The sequence below is a fragment of the Paroedura picta genome, chromosome 2 (assembly GCF_049243985.1).
Source record: "Paroedura picta isolate Pp20150507F chromosome 2, Ppicta_v3.0, whole genome shotgun sequence".
NCBI classification, from domain to species: domain Eukaryota; kingdom Metazoa; phylum Chordata; class Lepidosauria; order Squamata; family Gekkonidae; genus Paroedura; species Paroedura picta.
The window spans coordinates 158,217,384-158,240,462 of record NC_135370.1 but is presented as its reverse complement, the minus strand read 5'-3'; the positions used below and the strand labels follow the sequence as shown (position 1 = coordinate 158,240,462).

Genomic DNA, 23,079 nt, shown 5'->3' with positions numbered 1-23,079 from the left:
ATCTGGGGCGATGGTAGGCCCTCTCCCGGGGGGTCCAGATTTATTTATTTATTACTTTGACTTATTAACCACCACTCCCAGAAGCTCGTGGCAGTTTACAGAAGTCCAGCTAAAAACCCATTAAAACCATTAAAACCCCCATTAAAATGGACTATCATACATCCATAACAACAGCAATCAAAACAGCAAGTAAAGATGGTGGAACCTTGAAACCCCCCCCCCCCCACTCAGCTAAGAGAGGGAGGAGAAAGGAGAGACAAGTCAAGATGGTATACATTGTTGGCAACAGGGGGACCCCAATTGTTCTTCCTGCACTAACCCAGTCTTAACCATAGACCTGGTGGAAGACTCCGTTTTGCCGGGCCTGTGAAAGGTGGTAAGGTCCCACAGGACTCACAGCTCACCCTCGCAGCTCATTCCACCAGGTCGGGGCCAGGACCAAAAAGGCCTTGGTCCTGGTTGAGGCCAGACATGCCTCTCTGGGGCCGGGAATGACCAATAAATTCTCACCTGCAGAGCGCAAAGCCCTGTGGGGGGCATAGGGCGATAGGCGGTCCCTCAGGTATGCAGGGCCCAACCCACGTAAGGCCTTAAAGGTCAAAACCAAAACCTTGAACCGGATCCGGACAGCAACTGGCAACCAATGCAGCTGCCTCAGCACTGGCTGGATATGGATCCTCCATGGTGTTCCAGTGAGGACCGTAGCAGCTGCATTCTGTACCAGTTGGAATCTCCGGGTCAGGGACAAGGGTAGGCCCGCGTAGAGCGAGTTACAGAAATCTATTCTGGAGGTGACCGTCGCATGGATCACAGTGGCCAGGTGTTCGGGGAACAGATATGGCGCTAGTAGCCAGGTTTGTAAAACGCCTGGCCAGCTACTTTTTGACCTGAGCCTCCATAGTTAGGGAGGCATCGATGGTCACACCTAAATTCTTGACCTGGGGCGCGGTCGTAAGTTGCGTCTCTGCCAGGAATGGTAAGTGCGCTTTCTGGTCCGCTCCCCTAGCTACAGGACTTCTGTATTGGAGGGGTTGCGTTTCAGGCGGCTCTGCTCAAACCACTCATACATGGATGGGGAAGGACCCACTCTTGTCATCATGGGAGACCATGGATTTCCTTGCCATATATCCAGGTAAGGCTTCACAGAAATAAAAAAGAAAGCCAGTGACTAACAGAAACCTCCGGGGCACGCTTTCCAAGTGGTGGTGTTGCCCGCTGTGGGTTGAGAAATTACTGGAGATTTGGGGACAGAGTTTGGGGAGCAGAAGAAGCTCAACAGGGATGTGATATAATAGAGTCCTCCCTCCAAAGCTGCCACTGTCTACAGGGAAACATCTTAGTTGTCTGGTGATTGGTTTTAATTTGGTAAAAATCAAACCCTACATTTATCTGAGTGCTGGTCCCTGGTTTCATTCATAAGATGTAGATGCAATGGCTCTTTCTGGCAAGCAGATTACTCAGGAAGTCTCTGCTTTTGTGTAATGTGTGAACAGGACTTGAATTACCTGTGGCAAGCCTAGCCATTTACCTTCTGGTAGCTTGGAGTCCATTTGTTAACTGACAAAAGGGATGGGAAAAAGAAAAACAGGCCAACACGCAAATAGTCTGAAACACCAAATCTACTATAAATCACCTGTCAGCAACAAATCCAAATATTTATATGCTTTGACTAGAATCCTACTTCAAATACCACTGTAGTCATGAAATTAAGGGAGGAAATGTCCTATTTAATAGACAATCTTATTGTCTTCTGCAGAGAGAGAGCGAGCGCGTAGATTTCAAACATCTTTCCAAAAAAGATCAAAACACAATGCAGGCAAGTCTTGGTATCACCTTTAAACAAATTATGTGCCACTTCTCAAATTAATTTCAGGCATCTTAGGTGTATCCACCTGTGTAGAATGTAGCTACAATACATGGATTGGCTTGTTTGCATGAGCCTCTGGAACTCATGGAGTGGTTTTGCACATGGAGGAGTCACAGCTCAGTAGCAGAGCATCTGCTTGGCTTGTAGAAGGTCCCAGGTTCAGTCCCTGGCACATCCAGTTGAAAGCATCAGGGAGTAGGTGAGGAGAAGGACCTCCATGGGAGACCATGGATTGCATCTGTCAGTCAATACTGTAGGCAGTACTCACCCTGATAGTCTGACTCAGTATTTTCATATGTGCCCATGTGTACATCAATATGGACTGTATTCATGGGGCTCCTATGTCACTTCCTGGCAGCTATTAGGACTAATTGGGAACTTTTCTTCTTTAATTAGAGAGTGATTAAAATGTGGAATTTGCTGTCAGAGGATGTAGTGATGGCCACAGGAATAGGTGGCTTTAAAAGGGGATTGGATAGATTCATGGAGGATAAATCTATCAGTGGATACTAGCCATGCTGACTGAGGGGAACCTCCAAGTTGAAAGGCACTAAACTTCTGAATCCCAGAGCCAGGAGGCAACCTCAGGCCTCTATGCCCTGTGGTTGGACCTCCAGAGTAACTGGTTGATCACTGTGTGAGACAGGATGGTGGATTAGATGGACCATTGGTCTCATCCAACAGGGCCCTTCCTGTGTTTATATTTCTTCCATAACTGATAATGTGCACATGTAGACTGTAGGGATGTGAAATGCTGAAATGGAACTCCCAATTTCCAAAATTGCACCCAAACAATACATTTAACAAAAAATGTCAAACTATAACTCTGCCCAGAGCCCTATGGAAGGGCGGTATGAAAATCCAAATAAATAAATAAATATTAACTACTGGGAAAATAAGCTGCACATTGCTCATACTGGTTGTTTATAATAACCTCTCTATAAATATGTACAAGTAAAACCTTAATCTGCAATGAGACTGAAATATAATCAAGTGTATACATTTTAATGGTTTATTTCTTTAATGCTGTAACAACATTAGAAAACATCAATCAAAACAATTTAAACAATCAAAACATTTTAAACATTTTAAACCTCAATACGTCATTGATGTAAAAGAAAGGTGTTTTCTCCATTCTTTAAGATTTTGAATTTTTCTCTTATCTATGAAGCAATACGTAGATGTAAGAACATTTTCTTATGCAGACGTGCATTTTGCCTTGGGGTAAATAGAAGACCTGAGGATGGTATAGTTTTAGACTCAAAAATTAGTGTGGGGAAAGGATTTCACTCTTTCCTCAACACCACATCCTTAACCTACCTGCTCCCTGGCTGCTTTTAACTGTAGAAATTTGGGCTGTCTTGAAAAGAAAAAGGGAAGAGCTGGGAGGGGGGGTTAAACCCCACTTTTCACTACTCAAAGAAGTCTCGAAGCAGCTTACAACCATCTACCCTTCCTCTCCCCACAACACCCTGTAAATTTGGTGGGGTTGAAAGAGCTCTGAGAGAACTGTGACTAGCCCAGGGTCACGCAACTGGCTGCATGTGGAGGAAGAGAGGGAAATCGAACGTGGTTCTCCACTCTTAACCACTACACCACGCCGAGTCTTCTAAGAGAACTTGGAAATGGCTGTAGGTTCGGAATGCAACAACTCAGCCATTGTCTGGCACTAGCTGATGGAAACTTATTTGTCCCAGCTTAAAACAACTTTGTCTGTCTGTTTGCTTCCAAGTCTAATTCTAATTCATGATCTTTAAAGCCTTTTATGGCAGGGGGCTTAAATAACTAAATGGCCATCACCTCCGTAAGTCATAGAATCATAGAATCATAGAGTTGGAAGGGGCCACACAGGCCATCTAGTCCAACCCCCTGCTCTACGCAGGATCAGCCCAAGGCATCCTAAAGCATCCAAGAAAAGTGTGTATCCAACCTTTGCTTGAAGACTGCCAGTGAGGGGGAGCTCACCACCAGTCTCCATGTGCCAACTAATGTGTTCAGGCTGCAACCCTACCAGGTGTCAACCAGAGCCCGTCTTTTCCATTGTTGCTCCCACTTTATAAAACGAGCTTCCCAAGAAGGCGAGTGCTATCTATAGAAGGAGGCACCGCAGGCCATTTTATTAACCCAGGATTTTGATGGGGTGTAAATTGCAGGCATCTTTTGAGGGGAAGCAGGGAAATCTGGTGTTTCATTTGTCTGGTTTTAAATTATTGTGCTAAACTGCCTTGAGGCACGAGGAATGGCGAGATACAACTAAGTCGATAAACAAACAAACAAATAAATGCAGAAAATGTAATCCTCGATTAATCCTTTGGCTTTGAGAGTATGTGTCCATCCTCCCAATGTCCGTTGCTAGTCATCCAATCTCACAGGAACATAAGACTATCAGACTTGTCCTCTGAAATAGCCTTCCGAAGGAGGTGCGGATTATATCTTGTTGCCCAAATCAGTCCTATGGATGCCAGTCACCGGGTGGGACCTGGGGATTCCCCAGTTTTACAGCTCATCTCCAGGTGACAGAAACCAGTTCCGCCAGAGAAAATGGCTACCTTAGAGAATAGACTTCATGGCATTATATAGTCCAGGGGTAGTCAAACTGCGGCCCTCCAGATGTCCATGGACTACAATTCCCAGGAGCCCCTGCCAGCATTCGCTGGCAGGGGCTCCTGGGAATTGTAGTCCATGGACATCTGGAGGGCCGCAGTTTGACTACCCCTGATATAGTCCATTGAGATCCCTCCCACTCCCCCAAATCCCACCCACTACCAGCCCCACCACCAAATTCTTCAGGTAACCCTAATCAGTCTGCATCTCAAGCATATCTTGTAAGTCGTGTTCCCTGTGTTTGATCATTAGGATTGCTAGCCCTTCACTGGTGATCCCTGGGAGCATGGGGGCAGAGATTGTGAAAAATGCTGCCAAAAACTGCCATGAGGTAATTTTCAAAGTTTAATTCTGTGCACTTCTTTTAAAATTATATTAATTTTTATGTATAAGCAGAAAAGAACGGAATAAGAAAAAGTTTGCCTAATTGAATACAATTTTTCCCCTGTATCCCCATTCCCACCCCCCTGAGGTCCATATTCTCTTCAAATCCTGTTTCTATTTAGTTAGGTAATTCATTAAAAATGTTACTGTTCTTGGAATTCTTCTGGTGGTTTCCTATTTACTATCTTGGTATGTTTTGCCATTTTCGAGAGTTCAACCCAGGTAAATTATTTGGGTTTACCTGGGTTCCCATGGAGCCTAGATTGGTGTAGTACAGGGGGTCTGTGAAGCTTTGGGCTAAAGTTTTAGAATCTGGTTGCCCATTTACGGGGTTTTGGCTGCATTCTCATTGGTGCAACATTAGGGGCTTTCCGCACCGGGATCCTTGTAGCAAATTGTTTGCTGAACGAAAAATCGCCATTTAAAATAGTGGAATTCGTCATTATGCATACCTGCCTTTGTAGTGGAATCCAGTTGTGTTTCCATCGTTTCCCACAAGCTTCTGGTCTCAGCAAAAATCGCTAGAAAGGAAGCGCTATTGCCGAGCTCGTCCCGCCCCTGGCCGTCAAGCAGCCAATGGGCATCCGTTAGCATGCTCCCAAACAGCCCCTTTCCCTTTAAGAAAGGTTTAAAAAAAAAAAACACACCCATTGCAACGAATATGTGTTGATTCGTTGCAACGGAGAGACCCATCCAGCTGGCAGGTGTGTTTGAGCTGTCGTTTCATCGTTGCCACGCTCCCCCAGAGTGAAAAAAAAAATCCCCCCCCCTCACGGGCCCGATTTTCGGCCGAAAACAGTGTAAAAATAAAGGGAAAATACATTAGCAAACGGGCTTCTCTGTTGTTTGTGCTTAGTGACTGTAAAGAGACTGTAAAGAGGTTTGGGGAGGGACTGCAGCCGGGGAAGCCTCACTGGGTAAACGAAGGCTTGCTGGTGATTTGATCTCCGCTTGCTCGGAGAAAAAAAAATGGCGATCGCTTCGCCGGAAGATCGGAGGAGAGAGCCAGGGGGAGGGACTTTGTAGAAACCACAACAATGGTAACGCACAGAACTTTCCCGCTAGTGTTGCAGATTGGTTGCAGGAGTGTAGTGCTTTCCGGAGGGTGAATCCACTTTTGGGGATTTCCCTGAAAGCGCTACAAGGAAGCGCTTTTTGCGGATCGGTTTCAGGTGTGTGGCAGATTGTCAACGACGTTGTGCATAATGGCAAAACTGTAGTGATTTCAATTGGCAACCATTGTACGATTTTGAAGGAGTGCGGAAAGCCCCTTAGTATGCTCCATGGGTGGGAATCTGGATAGGAGTTGTGATAAGATATTTCATATATTCTGTAGTAAAAGGGGGTACTTGCAGGTGCAGAGGAAATGCCCTGGGGCATCTAAAATAGTTCTGATGGCAGGTGATTGAGTGGCATTTGTAACTGCCTACTATAGGGCTCATGGCTGTTTCTGGATTTACAATGGAATCAAATGTGAGCTGCATTTTGAAGAAGATTTTGAGAGCTTTGACTATTGTCCTGGAAACCTGGGGTGTTGTTTATGGTGAGGGTGCGAGGTGCTCTGGAGTGTTCTGGCAGTTGGCTACTTCATCCTGAAAGTACCAATGAGAATTCCTGCCTTGATCCAGAGACCTATCTTTAACATCAGACTGGATGCATTTCCCCACATTGCTGGCATCTGAAGACCAAAGTATCTTAAATTTCAAAACACAGGTCTGGCAGGGGCAATACACAACATCCTTCTTTAATGAATTGTAAAACAATAATGTTCCAGAAAGGTTTTTGCAGAATTTCTGGAGTTCTGTGATCTTCTCCTTTGGTGGTCTGTGGTCTGTTTGGCAAGTACCGTATATACTTGTGTATAAGCCGGGGTTTTCAGCACAGTATTCACACTGAAAAAGTGTTCCTCGGCTTATATGCGGGTATATACGGTAGATTTTACTATGTAGATTGGTTTTTACATGCATTATTTTAAATGTTGATATTATATTTTGTAAGGCACCTTGGTACTCCTTTTGGGAATGGACAGGATAATTAAATGAATAACTGAGAGACTGACCCCTTACAGACCCAATTAGATGCAGCCTCAGCACAATTTTTTTCTCTTTAGCAGTCAGCTGTACCCTGTTCAGGCAGGGTAATTGTGCTTCTTTGCCTGACCCTTTTCCACCTATCCAGTGGACCTCTGTCTTAAAAGGGTTGAGTTTCAGGTGACTCTGCTCGAGCCAGACTGTCACTGCTTCCAAACAACTGGCAAATGTTTCTGGGGTGGGGGGGATTCCAGCTGTCCATCTATTAGGAGGTATAGCAGGGTGCCATCAGCTTATTGGTGATATCATAGTGCAAAGCCTCGGACCACCTAGGCTAGAGGGTTTATGAAGATGTAAAATAAAGTGGGAGAGAGGACTGTGCCCTGTGGAACTCTGCAAGGGAGCTGGCAGCAACATGATTGATTATCTCCCAAAGTAACCTTCTATCCATGGCCCTGGAGCTTGTGATCTACCATGTCAAATGCTGACATGAGGTCAAGTACCACAACTAGCACTGACCTGCCTTGATCCAGCTGACATCGAAGGTTGTCCATCAGGATGACCAGAGCCATTTCCACCCCATGGCCAGACAGAAACCTGACTGGAATGGGTCAAAGACCAAAGTTTCCTCTAGGTTTATTTGAACTTGGTATGGGGAACGTGTCAATACAGACTGGTATCCCCATACCTATGTGGGCCTGTGGCCAGTATTATACTATTAATATATATAAGGACTTGTCACTGATGAAAGAACTGAAAACGGAGATTACCTGGATTCCGTTTTGACAGAAGTCCTAAAGAAACAAGGAAAACCACAAAAATAGGACATTTTTCTTTATCGTATTGCCAGTTGATAGGTCTGTTTCTCTCTGTTTGCTTTAATTATTAGACCATCCTTCTTATACTCTTGTATGAACTTGGTATGAGGCTGCCCTTTCAACCACCTTTCCTAGAAATGCTAAATGTAAGACAGAGCAGTAGCTGGCTGGGCTCCGAGGATCCAACGATGGCTTTTTCAGTAGAGACCGAACCACTGCCTCTTCAACCCATCCTGGAAAGTCCCAGCAGATAGGGAGAGACTAATTATCTTCTGGAGGGGACCACCTACCATTTTGTCACTTGTCCTGAGTAACCAAGAAGGAAAGGGATCTAACAGGCAAGTGGTTGGTCTCATCAAATTCAGCATCCTATCTGCTTCAACCAGCGACAGCTGACTGAAGCCATCAAATCATCTTCCCAATGACGATTGCGGGGCTTCCGGTTCTCTTACTTTATCAAGCGTGGCAAGAAGGTCCTGGCAGAACGTCAAGTTAACAGTAACCTGTAAGCCCCACAGCAGGAATACAAATACTTATTAGTGCGTCCCCAGTGATGAAGTGTTATCAGTTTCTCTTAACTAGAGCAAATTCATTTCCCTATTACCAAAGACAAAATTTAGGCATTACTGTTATACATAACATAGGAGCTACCAAGAAGACCTCAGAATCCAAGCCCACCAACTCCCTCAGTAACTCAGCTTCCATATTCCCACCAAAAAAAAACTTACTGAAATGGTAGCCAAATGAAGATGTAAGAATTTGTTTTTTGTTTTTAATTCTGTCATTTATTTAAAAAAGCAAACAGAGCACTTTGACATAATGCCTTTTAACTGGAATTCTTGTTTTGCTGTGTATATTTATTCTTCCCTCGCCTGATAAAGGGGTAAAGTGCAATTCAGGTTTCAAAGCGGGATGCCTGATTAATCTGTCTGCCAGGTACATATGGAAATAAATTAGCAAATGGTACATCTGGGATTGAACTACTGCAGAGATGATAAATTATTGCCGTCTTTCACGGCTGTATTACGAAGGCATCAGTTGGATCTCTAGTTCTTACTGAAAGGCTGATCACACAAAATCTCAATGGTTATGGCATTAAGGCCACATTTTAGGTGGTGTAAGCAATTTTTAGAGGTTCCAACCACCGTTTCTGTTGGGATTTTAATGGGCTATTCTGCATGTGTGACTGAGTGAGAGAATGCATGTACATGAAAGCGAAGATTTTTACTAAGCCATAATGAACTTAATCTGGATTTTTCGTATTAACCTGAAACGGTGCTGGAGGAGCCACTACTGATCTTGCTGGGAAATCACGCGTACCTTTGTGGCCCCTGTGGGACAAATACTGGCCATTTCAAGTCAAGCCCCTTTCCATGCTCACTGAGCCTCTTGTGGCGCAGAGTGGTAAGGCAGCCATCTGACAGCTTTGCCCATGAGGCTGGGAGTTCGATCCCAGCAGCCGGCTCAAGGTCAGCCTTCCATCCTTCCGAGGTCGGTAAAATGAGTACCCAGCTTGCTGGGGGGTAAACGGTCATGACTGGGGAAGGCACTGGCAAACCACCATTGAGTCTGCCAAGAAAACGCTAGAGGGCGTCACCCCAAGGGTCAGACATGACTCGGTGCTTGCACAGGGGATACCTTTACCTTTACTCCCAGGATGGTGCTACCAGAGCACATCTGGTTGTGGAGAACCCAAGGACTTTGCAACATGTGAACTGAACCTGAGTTAACCGTGAAACCAGAACTGTAGGCTTTCCCCACCATCCCCGCAAAGAAGGCTGTTCTTGGTGTTCCTGTGCTATCCTCTGCTGTCTGTGGAGAGAAGGTTGCTTTCCTGTGTTGTCTTTGGCTACACTAGCAGTTCCTCAAAGTACTGTGCATTGCCATTAAAGCTTAAGGAACAAGAAAGTAAGTTTCCAAGTGTTCCAGCATCTAAATTCAATACACAGTAAAGCTATCTATTATAACCCTATTTTACCCATATCTCCTCACATATTTACACATTGTACGTAACATAGCTAATAGAATTAAAAACCAGAACAGATAGGGGCTTTTCTCTAGAATGCATTTTGATACCAGCATAATTGCTACAAATAGTTTTCTTTTTCAAGTGATTTTATTTGGAAATTTCCTTTTGCTTGTAAGAAATTCAAACAGCAATTTGGGCCTTCAGTCCTTCTTGGACTTTCTTAATAATGTCTGGAACAGTCTGCCAACTGAGTCAAAGGCAACCTTAAGTGTTAAAGGAACAGATTGGAACATAGTCTAGTATTCTGGCTTTCTTGAAACAAACCCTCCTGCAAATTCTCTCTCTCTCTCTTTTTTAATACACAAAGGGAACAGGGAAAATTCACATTATGAATGGAAATTTCTAGTCACAGCTAATAAATGGGAACAACAGTTCAATATTCTGCTTTTAAGCATGCATATAACTTGTGCTCTGGGATCAAACTGAACTTGCCAAGAGAAAATTGTCTAATAATTTATGTACCTTTAGATGTGCAAGGTTATTATATTGAATCGGTTTTCTTTAGCAAATGGCATTTATGAGTTCCTTATTTTGATAGGGGAAGCAAAGTCAAGCTAGCAGAATCCCACATTCAAAACTGAAATTTGATGCCTTGTTTAGCAAGCATGGAAGCCAATTTAACAGATTGTTCAATGTCTGATAACAAATTACTTTCGAATTTTATATTGTTTCAAAATATTCATAGCATGTTTTATTTGGGTTCAGTTTCTTAAAATGATTTACTGTGGATACTTGTACAATCTGTCCAGAGCCACATTGAGGAATATAAATTGTACAGCTATAACTTGCACTTACGAATTCTTCAAGCTCAATCAAAACACTTACTTGATATAGAGAGGAAGCAAAGTAAACTCTTAGGGATGGTTATCCAGGAAATATCTTCAGTTGTCCCTTTGTATATGCCTAACCGGATGGGGGTACAGTTTCTCTTTACATGATACATTTCCCGAATACTATAATATTTTAGTGCTTTCCCCAGTCTCTTATTTGGAAGACTGAGGCGATGGCATTAATGCTTGTTTTCTAGCAGTGTGGTGGAAAGTATCTGAATACTGACCATGGCCGACTTTGCTTAGCTTCTGAGATCTGATGCAGTTGGGCTACCCTGGACCATCCATTGTGGGAGTTCCTATCAGAAGGTGTCACTATACCATCATTTGTACAGCTAACAGGCCTGCTATCATGTGATCCAAATCCCCATCCAATCTACATTGTGACTCTTTTGTAGGGAAATAACTCAAATTATTTTATTCAAAGGAGTAACTATGTGGGGAAACCAGAAGTAATTAAGAGAATATTCACTGAAAAAGCAATCCACTGCGGTAACTTGTAGGGAGGGTTAAAACGAACCTGCTTCTTTTCAGGGAGAGTTCAGCTTGCAAATGCAGGTGGAGAGAGAGGTTATATATTTGAGTCTTCCCCAATTGCCCTTGCTACTATTGTTCAGTGGCAGAAGACAGGCTTTGCATGCAGCAAGTGCCACGCTCCACGCATGGCATTTCCAACTTAGGCAACAGGTACTGGGAAAGATCAAGCTCAAGCTGAGACACCAGAGAGCCACTGGCAATCAGAGTAGATGGTGAGCTAGAGGGACCATGGCTCAGTGGTAGAGCATCTGCCTGGCATGCAGAAAGTTCCAGGTTCAAACCCCAGTATCTCCAGTTAAAAGGCCAATGCAAAAGATAATGTGAAAGACCTCCGGGTGAAAACTTGGAGAGGCTCTTCCATTCTGAGTAGGCAATATTTATGCTGATGGGCCAATGATCTGGTTCTGCTATGAGGCAGCTTTACATATTCATCTGACTTGAATAAATTAATGTCAGGTTCATATGAGTTCCTGAGAACTAATCCATTAATTTTAAAACATTGCTGTGGTGATGGATGGGAGACAAGACAACAACAGTTGGAGGTTTTGTCATGTATAACTAAAGGGAGGGGGGAACAACCCAAGACAGATGGTATGCATTACCGTGCCCTCTGGAGCCATAGCCATGGTCATTAGCCTGAAAAATGGAGGGCACTTGTCCCACGGGGCTGAATTTTTAAATACAAGTTGGAGTGGCAGTACCCATTTTCCCACTAGAGTGAGCCCCTCTTCAGATTCTGAGCGGCCCCGATGTTCAATGTTCATTTGTTTTTCATTACACCCTTTGTTGGTTTCAATCTTTTTTCTCAGTGGAGGGAAAAATACAAAGACATATAACCTTTTCCAAAGACATCTAGATTTTTCAAAGAGAAAAAAAATAGTGCCAGCACGGTGTAGTAGGTAAGAACTGTGGACTCTAATCTGGAGATCCGGTTTTGATTCCCCATTTCTCCACATGAAGCCTGCGGGGTGCCCTTTGGGCCAGTCAGTTTCTGTCAGAACTCTCTCAGCCTCATTTACCTCACAAGGTACCTGTTGTAGGGAGAGGAAGGGAAGGAAGTCTCTTTGAGACTCCTTAGGATAGAGAAAGGTGGGGTATAAAACATCCACCTTTCTCCTTCTTAGTGGATTATGTCAGGGGTAGTCAACCTGTGGTCCTCCAGATGTCCATGGACTACAATTGTAGACCATGGACATCTGGAGGACCACAGGTTGACTACCCCTGGATTATGGGATCATCTTTACATTTCAGCAGTATTAAATTAAAGAATGCAAAATGATGAATCATATTCAGGTTATTATTATTATTATTATTATTATTATTATTATTATTATTATTATTATTATTAAGAAGAAGAAGAAGAAGAAGAAGAAGAAGAAGAAGAAGAAGAAGAAGAAGAGTTGGTTCTTATATGCCGCTTTTACCCAACACACACACACAAAGTCATGGATTTCAATGCAGAGACTAAATGGCCCTGTGCCATGAGAGAGTCTCAACTGTTAGGATTTGAGGTCTGTTATAAGTTTAGCCATCCTAAACTCCTGACGTAGCAGTGCTACATCATTATACGATGAATAATAAAATGATCTTGGAATTACTGTCATTGAGAATAAGAATTGAAAGTAATGGGACTTGACAAATTTGAGTTTAATAGACCTTCCTTGAGATTAGACTTGCTCTCTGATCCATTAGACTTGCTCTCTGCCTCCCAGATAGCCTCGTTGTCGCTAAGGACTTTTTGAAAAATATGCAAGTAAATTTTTCTGAGGATTTTCAGGCCTGCAATCAAAAGCCCCCTTAACATGAGAGGAGATTATTCTGATTAGTTTTATCTCCAGGAAGAACTCTCTGGAATATGCTGTGAATTGCACTAGCCCAAACACAGGACAATAAAATATCTCATAATGTTTTATGATCAAAAACAGAGGGCCATTTAGGTTTGCCAGCCATTTGGTGAGTGGCACATGGGGACGTTGTGGCAAAAAAAAATGTTGTGACGTCATTTCCAGTCATGTACCTGAAAGTGTCATCACAGCATTGTATCAATACTCTAGGAATTCCCCATATTAGAGACCTGGGAGATTCCTTGTCAGTGCAACTCTGCAACGTAGGGATGCCGGTACCCTAGTTTTACAATTTATCTACATGCTAAAGAGATCATTTCCCTTGGAGAAAATGGCTGCTTTAGTGGGTGGGTCTCCATAGCACTATACTCCATTGAGGTTGCTCTCCTCCCCAAATCCTGCTCACACTTGGCTCCACCCCCAAAGTCTCTGGGTATTTCCCAACCGTAGGGCTCGTAGCCCTACTGTGATATCACTTCCAGGTACTTAACCGCAAGTGAGGGTGCAGCATCACAACAATGCCAATTTTCTCCTCATGTTGTTCCTCCTGCTTGATTGATTAGGAGTTCAGGAGATCTCCTTCCATAGCAAGACAGATCTGGTCTGTCTAAGCCCAGTTCTAACACCATAGAGCTCCTCTCCTCAAACATACGCTTTCACTTTGCTGAAGGCTTCACTTTGCTTTTCTTAGGGTACATTCTTTCCCTCTGAAATAGTCTGTCTTCCTCTAATTTAAAAGCAAGGAGGGAGAGGTTATTTGGGTTATGGACTAATTAAATGGAATTGTCCTGCAATATGCTCTAAACAGTTTTGAGATCCCTCTGTGGCCCCTTAGTGGCCAAGTACATGCACTTAAATTTAAATGGACAGGCACCAGAGATAAGATGCATCCAGTCCCCTCCTCAAGGTTTAATTTTTAGAGGAAGCTGAGTTCCGGCAACTTGCAATGAAAAACATCTCCCAAAGGCTAGAACAGGGATAAAATGCAGGGACAGTCAATTACCAAGGACAAGTGCCATAAAACAGTGATTGATCCTGGTAAACAGAGACAATTGGAGCATAAACTATAGCTCAGTGATGGAATACCTGCTTTGATTCTTTAAAATAAAATAAAAAGATTCAAGTTGCAAGACTGGGATAGACCTCTGCCTGAGGCCTTGAGAACCAACCCATCAGTGAGTAGGTAATGCTGGCCTAATTGAGCTAAGGGCCCGATTCGGATTTGCACATGGCAAAGCTGAATGCTGTACTGTTGGCAGTGATCAAAACCACTCAGTCCACTGCTGAGGAAATGGATAGTTCTGGGAAGGCATGCCTGCGGAGGAGCTGAGCTCTGGTGTTATATTCTGCTGGCAAAGAATGCTGACATACTATTAACATTCCTGTTGAACTCAATGAGAGTGAAACACCCTCCCTTCTAGCCAAATTCCATATTAGAATACTAATTCTGCGCCCTCCTCCAGCTCCTCTTTATAATAGCTTGTTTTAGACAGTGGTGGTCTATGTGGCACAGAGAATGACTACCAGTATCCAAAGTCATAAAGTATTTATTTCAAATAATAGGTTTACAAACATATTTTAGCACAGCAACATATTGAGCAAAGAACCAAACAAACTGAGTAAAAGCAAATCCTTCTCACCCTCTCACTAAATATGCCCTACCAGATGTTAAAATATAGGTCAGTTGCCTTTAGCTTAAGAAATTACCACTTTTTACAGGATTCCAATTACCTTAAAGATTTCTTCAGCCCCCCAGGCAAGCACACTTCCTTAATGGAATCCACTCTCAAAAGAGACCTCCTCCTTGAGGCCAGGAGGTTTTATCGTCTTTGTTTCACCACCCACCGCCCAGGTCAAGCTGAGTCAAAGAGCCACTTCCTGGAGAATCTTTCTTGGCGATTATACCTGGAGGCTCTATGGTTTAAAGTCCTCCAAATCTCTGTCACTTGCTTGGTGGAAGGGGCGGGGTGAGAACTTGACTCATTAATTGCCTCTACCTAGACCAGGCTTTGTCAATCAGGGTTTTGTGAAACTTTGGGGTTACTTGAAGGCCTGGAAGGGTTTCCTGAATGGGTGGACGTTAATGAATTTTTAATGTATTTTTAAACTTGATAAACATTTATTGGGTGATATGATCATATATTGTCATATTGATCCGCCCCCCCAATGGCCAAGGATGGGCCTGAAGGGGGTGGGAAGGGGAGGAGTCCTGGGTGGGCATGTACACAGCTATGCTTCCCAACTATATTCTGCATGATCGTGCCACTTCTGAGGTTCCTTGAAGCCTGAAGAATGTTTTAGTGGCTTCTCAAAAGTTGAGAAAGGCTGAGCTAGACTCATTAGCATTTGAATGCAGGTACATTTGGAGAGCAATTGGACTGATTCTCCCACTTTCAGAGGGAAAAAAATAGTTAAAATGCTCATCTCAAACTACAAGGAACAGCATTTTTTCATAAAGTGTATACTACTTATTGCCTTGATCTGGAGAACCCAGGCTAACTTCATCTTATCACCTCTTGGAAGCTAAACAGCTTAGCTAGTCCTTGGGTGGGAGATCATAAAAGAAGTTTAGGTTTTTTATGCAGTGACAGGAAACAGCAAACTACCTCTCAATATTTCTTGGCTTGAAAACCCTATGGGGCCCTAGTCAGCTCTGAGATAACAGCATAAAAACACCGTGTGGTATGATTTTTGTCATGGCAATTCCATGTTTAATTTAGCCATCTCTTGTGAAAGCCATGTTAATGGGAATAATAAATATCTGAACATTGTCTTAATGAAGCTTTTGTTGTTGTTATGTGCGAAGTCGTGTCCGACCCATCGCGACCCCATGGACAATGATCCTCCAGGCCTTCCTGTCCTCTACCATTCCCCGGAGTCCATTTAAGTTTGCACCTACTGCTTCAGTGACTCCATCCATCCACCTCATTCTCTGTCGTCCCCTTCTTCTTTTGCCCTCGATCTCTCCCAGCATTAGGCTCTTCTCCAGGGAGTCCTTCCTTCTCATGAGGTGGCCAAAATATTTGAGTTTCATCTTCAGGATCTGGCCTTCTAAAGAGCAGTCAGGGCTGATCTCCTCGAGGACTGACCGGTTTGTTCGCCTTGCAGTCCAAGGGACTCGCAAGAGTCTTCTCCAGCACCAGAGTTCAAAAGCCTCAATTCTTTGACGCTCGGCCTTCCTTATGGTCCAACTTTCGCAGCCATACATTGCAACTGGGAAGACCATAGCCTTGACTAAACGCACTTTTGTTGGCAGGGTGATGTCTCTGCTTTTTAGGATGCTGTCTAGATTTGCCATAGCTTTCCTCCCCAGGAGCAAGCGTCTTTTAATTTCTTTGCTGCAGTCCCCATCTGCAGTGATCTTGGAGCCCAGGAAAATAAAATCTGTCACTATCTCCATTTCTTCCCCATCTATTTGGAAGGAATTGAGAGGGCCGGATGCCATGATCTTTGTTTTCTTGATGTTGAGTTTCAAGCCAACTTTTGCACTCTCCTCCTTCACCCGCATCAACAGGCTCTTTAGTTCCTCTTCACTTTCTGCCATTAGAGTGGTATCATCTGCATATCTGAGGTTGTTGATATTTCTCCCTGCAATCTTGATCCCAATTTGTGACTCCTCTAATCCCGCATTTCTCATGATGTGCTCTGCATACAAGTTAAATAGGCAAGGCGACAGTATACAGCCTTGCCGAACTCCTTTCTCAATTTTGAACCAGTCAGTGATTCCATGTTCAGTTCTCACTGTTGCTTCTTGACCTGCATATAAATTTCTCAAGAGACAAATAAGATGCTCTGGTATTCCCATCTCTTTAAGAACTTGCCACAATTTGTTGTGCTCCACACAATCAAAGGCTTTAGCATAGTCAATGAAGCAGAAGTAGACGTTCTTCTGGTACTCCCTAGCTTTCTCCATGATCCAGCGTATGTTGGCAATTTGATCTCTAGTTCCTCTGCCTCTTCGAAATCCTGCCTGTACTTCTGGAAGTTCTCGGTCCACATATTGCTGGAGCCTAGCTTGTAGGATTTTGAGCATAACTTTGCTAGCATGAGAAATTAGTGCAATGGTGCGGTAGTTTGAACATTCTTTGGCATTGCCCTTCTTTGGGATTGGAATATAAACTGACCTTTTCCAATCCTGTGGCCATTGTTGAGTTTTCCAAATTTGCTGGCATATTGAGTGTAGCACTTTTACTGCATCGTCCTTTAAGATTTTGAATAGTTCAACTGGAATGCTGTCACTACCACTAGCTTTATTGTTGCTCAGACTTCCTAAGGCCCATTTGACTTCACATTCCAGGATGTCTGGCTCCAGGTCAGTAACTACCCCATTGTGGTCATCAGGGATGTTAAGCTCGCTCTTGTATAGTTCTTCTGTATAATTTTGCCACCTTTGTTTGATCTCTTCTGCTTCTGTGAGGTCCCTACCATTTTGGTCCCTTATCATACCCATCTTTGCATGAAACGTTCTCTTCATATCTCCAATTTTCTTGAAAAGATCTCTGGTCCTCCCCATTCTATTGTTTTCTTCTATTTGTTTGCACTGTTCATTTAAGAAGGCATTCTTATCTCTTCTAGCTTTTCTCTGGAATTCTGCATTCAATTGGGTGTATCTTTCTCTTTCTCCCTTGCCTTTCACTTCCCTTCTCTCCTTAGCTATTTGTAAAGCTTCCTCAGACAGCCATTTTGATTTCTTGCATTTCTTTTTCTTTGGGATGGTTTTAGTTGCTACCTCTTGTACAATGTTGCGAACCTCCGTCCATAGTTCTTCAGGCACTCTGTCTATCAGATCTAATTCCTTAAATCTATTTGTCACCTCTACTGTGTATTCGTCGGGGATATGATTTAGTTCATACCTGAGTGGCCTAGTGCTTTTCCCTACTTTCTTCAATTTAAGCCTAAATTTTGCAACAAGAAGCTCATGATCTGAACCACAATCAGCTCCTGGTCTTGTTTTTATTGACTGGATAGAACTTTTCCATCTTTGGCTGCAGAGCACATAGTCAATCTGATTTCTGTGTTGACCGTCTGGTGATGTCCATGTGTAGAGTCGTCTCTTGGGTTGCTGGAAAAGAGTGTTTGCTATGACCATTGTATTCTCTTGACAAAATTCTACCAGCCTGTGCCCTGCTTCATTTTGTACTCCAAGGCCAAACTTGCCTGTTATCCCGGTTATCTTTTGGCTTCCTACTTTAGCATTCCAATCCCCCATGATGATAAGCACATCATTTTTGGGCGTTGCTTCTAGAAGGTGTTGTAGGGCTTCATAGAACTGATCAACTTCATCCTCTTCAGCAGCAGTGGTTGGGGCGTAGACCTGGATCACTGTGATGTTGAATGGTTTGCCTTGGATTCGAACTGAGATCATTCTGTCATTTTGGGGATTGTATCCCAAGACTGCTTTTCCTACTCTCTTATTGATTATGAAGGCTACTCCATTTCTTCTGCGAGATTCTTGTCCACAGTAGTATACCTGATGGTCATCTGAATTAAATTCACCCATTCCTGTCCATTTTAGTTCACTGATTCCTAAAATGTCGATGTTCAGTCTTCTCATTTCTTGTTTAACCACATCCAGCTTGCCTTGATTCATGGATCTGACGTTCCAGGTTCCTATGGAATAAAAATCTTTACAGCATCGGACTGTCTTTTCGCCACCAGTTACTTCCACAACTGAGCGTCCTTTCGGCTTTGGCCCAGCCGCTTCATTCATTCTGGCGCTACTCGTACTAGCCGTCTGCTCATCCCCAGTAGCATATTGGACACCTTCCGACCTGAGGGGCTCATCTTCCAGCGTCATATCGTTATGCCTATTGGAACTGTCCATAGAGTTTTCATGGCAAAGATACTGGAGTGGTTTGCCATTTCCTTCTCCAGTGGATCACCTTTTGTCAGAGCTCTCAGCTATGACCTGTCCGTCTTGGGTGGCCCTGCACGGCATAGCTCATAGCTTCACTGAACTACGCAAGCCCCCTTGCCACAACAAGGCAGCGATCCTTGAAGGGGGAATGAAGCTTTAGTGAGCAGTAAATGAATCTATGTATACTGTTAGGGGAAAATTGCATCAAGGTAAAATTTCAGTTTTCAAAGTATACTTGAGTATCCTTACTGATGTACACCACTGGGTTGCTTAATGAAATATTGAATCAAACAGTCTAACAAATCTGGCAAGAAACTTTTACAAATCCAAGTAAATGGGTCCGCCTACTTTTAACTCTTTTTGCCTTCTGATGGTCCTCAAACTTAATACAAATCAAGAAATTGTGTGTTATGTAGACATACACTAGGACAAGTAATAGCCAAAACAAGGAGCATCTTTCGTAAAGGTCCCTATGAATGCCAGGAAATGGGGGGGGGGGGAGTATCTGGGAAGGACAGTTTTGGGGGGAAATGATGTCATTTCTGAGTGATGTTCTCGTCTACTTCCCCTAGTCTCTGTGGTCTTTGCCTCAGAGATGAGATGGAATTCCTCATGTCACTATGTGGAGCCCTTTTTGTCTTCCTTCTTCTTCTTTCCTCAGGGGCAGGAAACTTGGGTTGGTAGTTCCATAACTCAGGTGGGTAAATGGAAAGCCTAAACTTCAGTGACTCCCCTACACCTGTTCAATTCATTTTACAAACCTGATGTGTGAGTTGCATGATTATCCATGTTGTCTAAAACGTACAAATAAACTTAACATCATTTAATGCATATTAATATTGTAATATTGGATTATTTTATAAGAGATCAGATCTGTCAATCATGCATGCTTCTTGGATGGGGACTTTGTTAAATTTCCCTGCAAATGGGGGGGAAATATAAACAGAATGTTGCCTATGCAGGTCACTATTATAAGCTCTAAAAGAAAAGAGGCTGCTAGTTGGATAGTCAAGAGATGGGCATCCCCATGCCAAGCACCCAAGGTGGTGCCCCTCATTCCATCCCTGAGGATCCATATCTTTTAAAAGCACTTTAGCTGTTTTCCTCCCTAACGTTCTCTAATAGATATATTCCCATTGATTGCAGTCAATCACAAACAGAGGAGAGCAGCACAGATCAATTGAAAAGCAAACTTAAGACAACGGATACACTTCTCTTTCCCACTTACCCTAATGGAAGCCTTTCAGACCAATTCTGTCTCTGGTGCGGCAGCACTGACATTGAGTGAAGTGTACCAAGGATGAGATCTCAGGCTGTAGCTCTGTAGGACTGATTCTATTAAACACAGCCGGCAATATCCAAACTTGATATACAGAGAAGCCAAAAGTAGAGTGAATGTTACTTCTTTTTCATTAAGAGAAGGAGGTTGGCTTTTATAGAGCTGAGGGCACTAGAATTGATTCCAGATAAGTACTAAACTTAGTTTCACGTTTCCCCAGTGAGTTGCAGTACAGATTTGGCCTGACACCAGAATGTTATTGTGTTTACACTTAGCTGTCCAGTGAACTTAAAGTATCTTTTCTATACGTTTATGGCTTGCGACACTTTTGAGTCAGATGTCAGCGCCTACGGATGTGCTATTCACTCACTCCTCAAAAATCCATGGAAACTGGTTGAATGACTCAAAAAAAGCATGCTTCCTAAAGTATGTCAAGGGAAAAAAACGCATGACAGTATTGTATATTCAAAAAGGTTATGAGGTTTAGTGAAATTTCTTTATACAACATGGTGGCCACCAAGGAAAGCAATGTTGCACCAATACTGCTGGATTGCTCAGATTTTTTTTCTCCCGATGATTACAATGCTTCCTTTTTACTTATTAAAATATAAGCTTCACGATTCTCAGTCCTGAAGACTCTTGGGGTGGTTTCCAGTATACAGATGAAACCATATTAATTAAGCAATAAAAAATATCAAACAACACAAAAATAGCACTAAACAAAGATCATATACAAGATTTTTAAAAGAAGGTAAAAACAGCAATAAATGGCCCAGTGACATAAAAAAAAGAGCCTGTCAAGGCCTTACCCCTATAATTTATTACTATGATAAGCTCTCAAATGGACGGTTGCAACTAACTGAATTCCAGGTTGCCCCTGAAGACCAATCCAAGAAAGCCACTGGGTCTAATGGAAGCTGCCCAATTATTACCTGCTGCAGGATACTGCTATATTTCAGTTCTAGTCCATTTACTGGGAGGAAACTGGGCTTCTACAATAAGTAAGTGTGTGTGTGTGTGTGTGAGAGAGAGAGAGAGAGAGAATGAATTAATGATGATGTAGGATCTCTATTTCTTCCATGGAACAAACATTTCTAACAGGTTTCCTTCCCTTTCTCAAACTCAGGAATTTCCCAAACCAGATTTAGAAACCGTAGGAACAATGTTCCATCTCATTCTCCCCCACTGCTGTCTCTTCTCAACTAGAATTGAATGGCAAACTTTACTGAGCCAGATTCCTATTTAAATTATGGTAATTATGTGTAAATTATGTGCATGCTGTAATGAAACAGGCGCTAGCTCATGATTTGATGTGGGTTTAGTACCTCACTTGGAAGCTGGCAACCTTAAGAAGAGGTCACCCATGATCCAAGTCCTGATCCAAGTCAGGTTCATGCACAACTAGGAAATGTGGAATTCCAGAACATGAACCTACACTTATCTGGCAACCTTACCTCCTCTCTGCAATGTTTTCTTGACCTGAAACAGATAGTGCTGTGTGGGCTGGTTGGGTGACTGTGGAGACATTATACCCTTTTGAGGCACCACTTCCTAACCTCACAAAATATTTTCAGAACAGGTGGGACCTGGAGATCTCCTGGAATTCAAGCTCATCCAGATGATAAAGATCAGCTCTCCAGGCAGAAATGGATGCCTTGAAGGGTGGACAGGGTTGTTTTGCAGAAGGTTGTTGTGGAGATGAAACACTTGAAGCCAACACCACAGGGCTGTTGTGCAAATGAAACAGAAGGCAAAAGAAACCCCCAGCAAAAGGCAAAAGAACCCCCCCACACAAACACACATCCAGTTTCATCTGCACGACAACCAGTACAGTAGGCCTTGAATGTTCAGAGAGTGGGGGAGAAGAGACATGTATGGCTTGGCTGCATCTTGGCTCAGTGAGTCTGGCTATAGCAGTATTTTAAGTGAGAAGGGGCTTTTCTGTGCCTCCCTGTCAGCCAACCATAAGGCAGAAGGGGGAAACTCCCCTCCCCCATGCATGCCCCCTCAAAAGGAATGGATGCCCATGCCCACAGACTCCCTTGCATTGCTCTCGGAAAGGGGTCCCTCGCCTCATTCAGGGGTTGTTAGAGGCTTCCTTCACAGCAGACCTGAAGGAAAACGATAGTGGTGGTGCAGAATCCTGAGCAAGAGCAGCAATTGGCTGGGGGAGGGAGAATTCCACCAATAGGAGACTTTGGAACAGGGGTAGTCAAACTGAGGCCCTCCAGATGTCCATGGACTACAATTCCCAGAATTCGCTGGCAGGGGCTTCTGGGAATTGTAGTCCATGGACATCTGGAGGGCCGCAGTTTGACTACCCCTGCTTTAGAACATTCAGTATATTGTCAGAAGTGCCCGATGCATTTTATTACATTACATTAGATGTTTATCTTCAAATTATCATATGAAAATCTGTCCTTTTTTGAGGGCTTGTCCTCTTTTGTGGAGAGAGGGGTCCTGCATAATTGGCTACCCTACAGCCTAATCCAGGGGTCCCCAAGCTTTTTGAGCCTAACTTTCAAATATTGACATGGTAAAAAGCTGACACAGGAAGCAGAACCAGCCATAAAATGGCTGCTGCTTACCTTCAGTAACACAGTGAATATCTTTGTGCCATAGTGGCACTTTCTGCCTGAACAACATCTGCACAACCATTCAAACAGAATGGCCAATCAGAAACCTAGCTGGGCAAACACCTCATTTGTCCATACCTACTTTCTCAAAACATTGGGCAGCCATCAAAAAAGAGTGTGTGTACCATGTGCCCGTGAGCACTGTGTTGGGGAACCCTGACCCAACCTACCTATTTGTGGTGATAAAATGGAGGAAGTGAGATCTAATGTAGGCCATCCTGACTTCCTTGGCGACAGGCTCAATAAAATTAATAGATAATCCACACCACATGGTGCACTGTAATCTCTGGCAATTACTGATTGCTAATTTTGACATGGAATCTGTTGGTGGGGCTGAATTCTTCTACAGTGTTATTCCCCTTCA

At 43.3% G+C, this 23,079-nt stretch overlaps 1 protein-coding gene across 1 annotated transcript in view; it reads left to right on the top strand.

Annotated features, from left to right (window-relative positions):
- The window catches only part of FOXN3 (forkhead box N3), a 226,303-nt gene that overhangs the window by 2,698 nt on the left and 200,526 nt on the right, over positions 1-23,079 (top strand). The gene's annotated exons all lie outside the window — the stretch shown is intronic.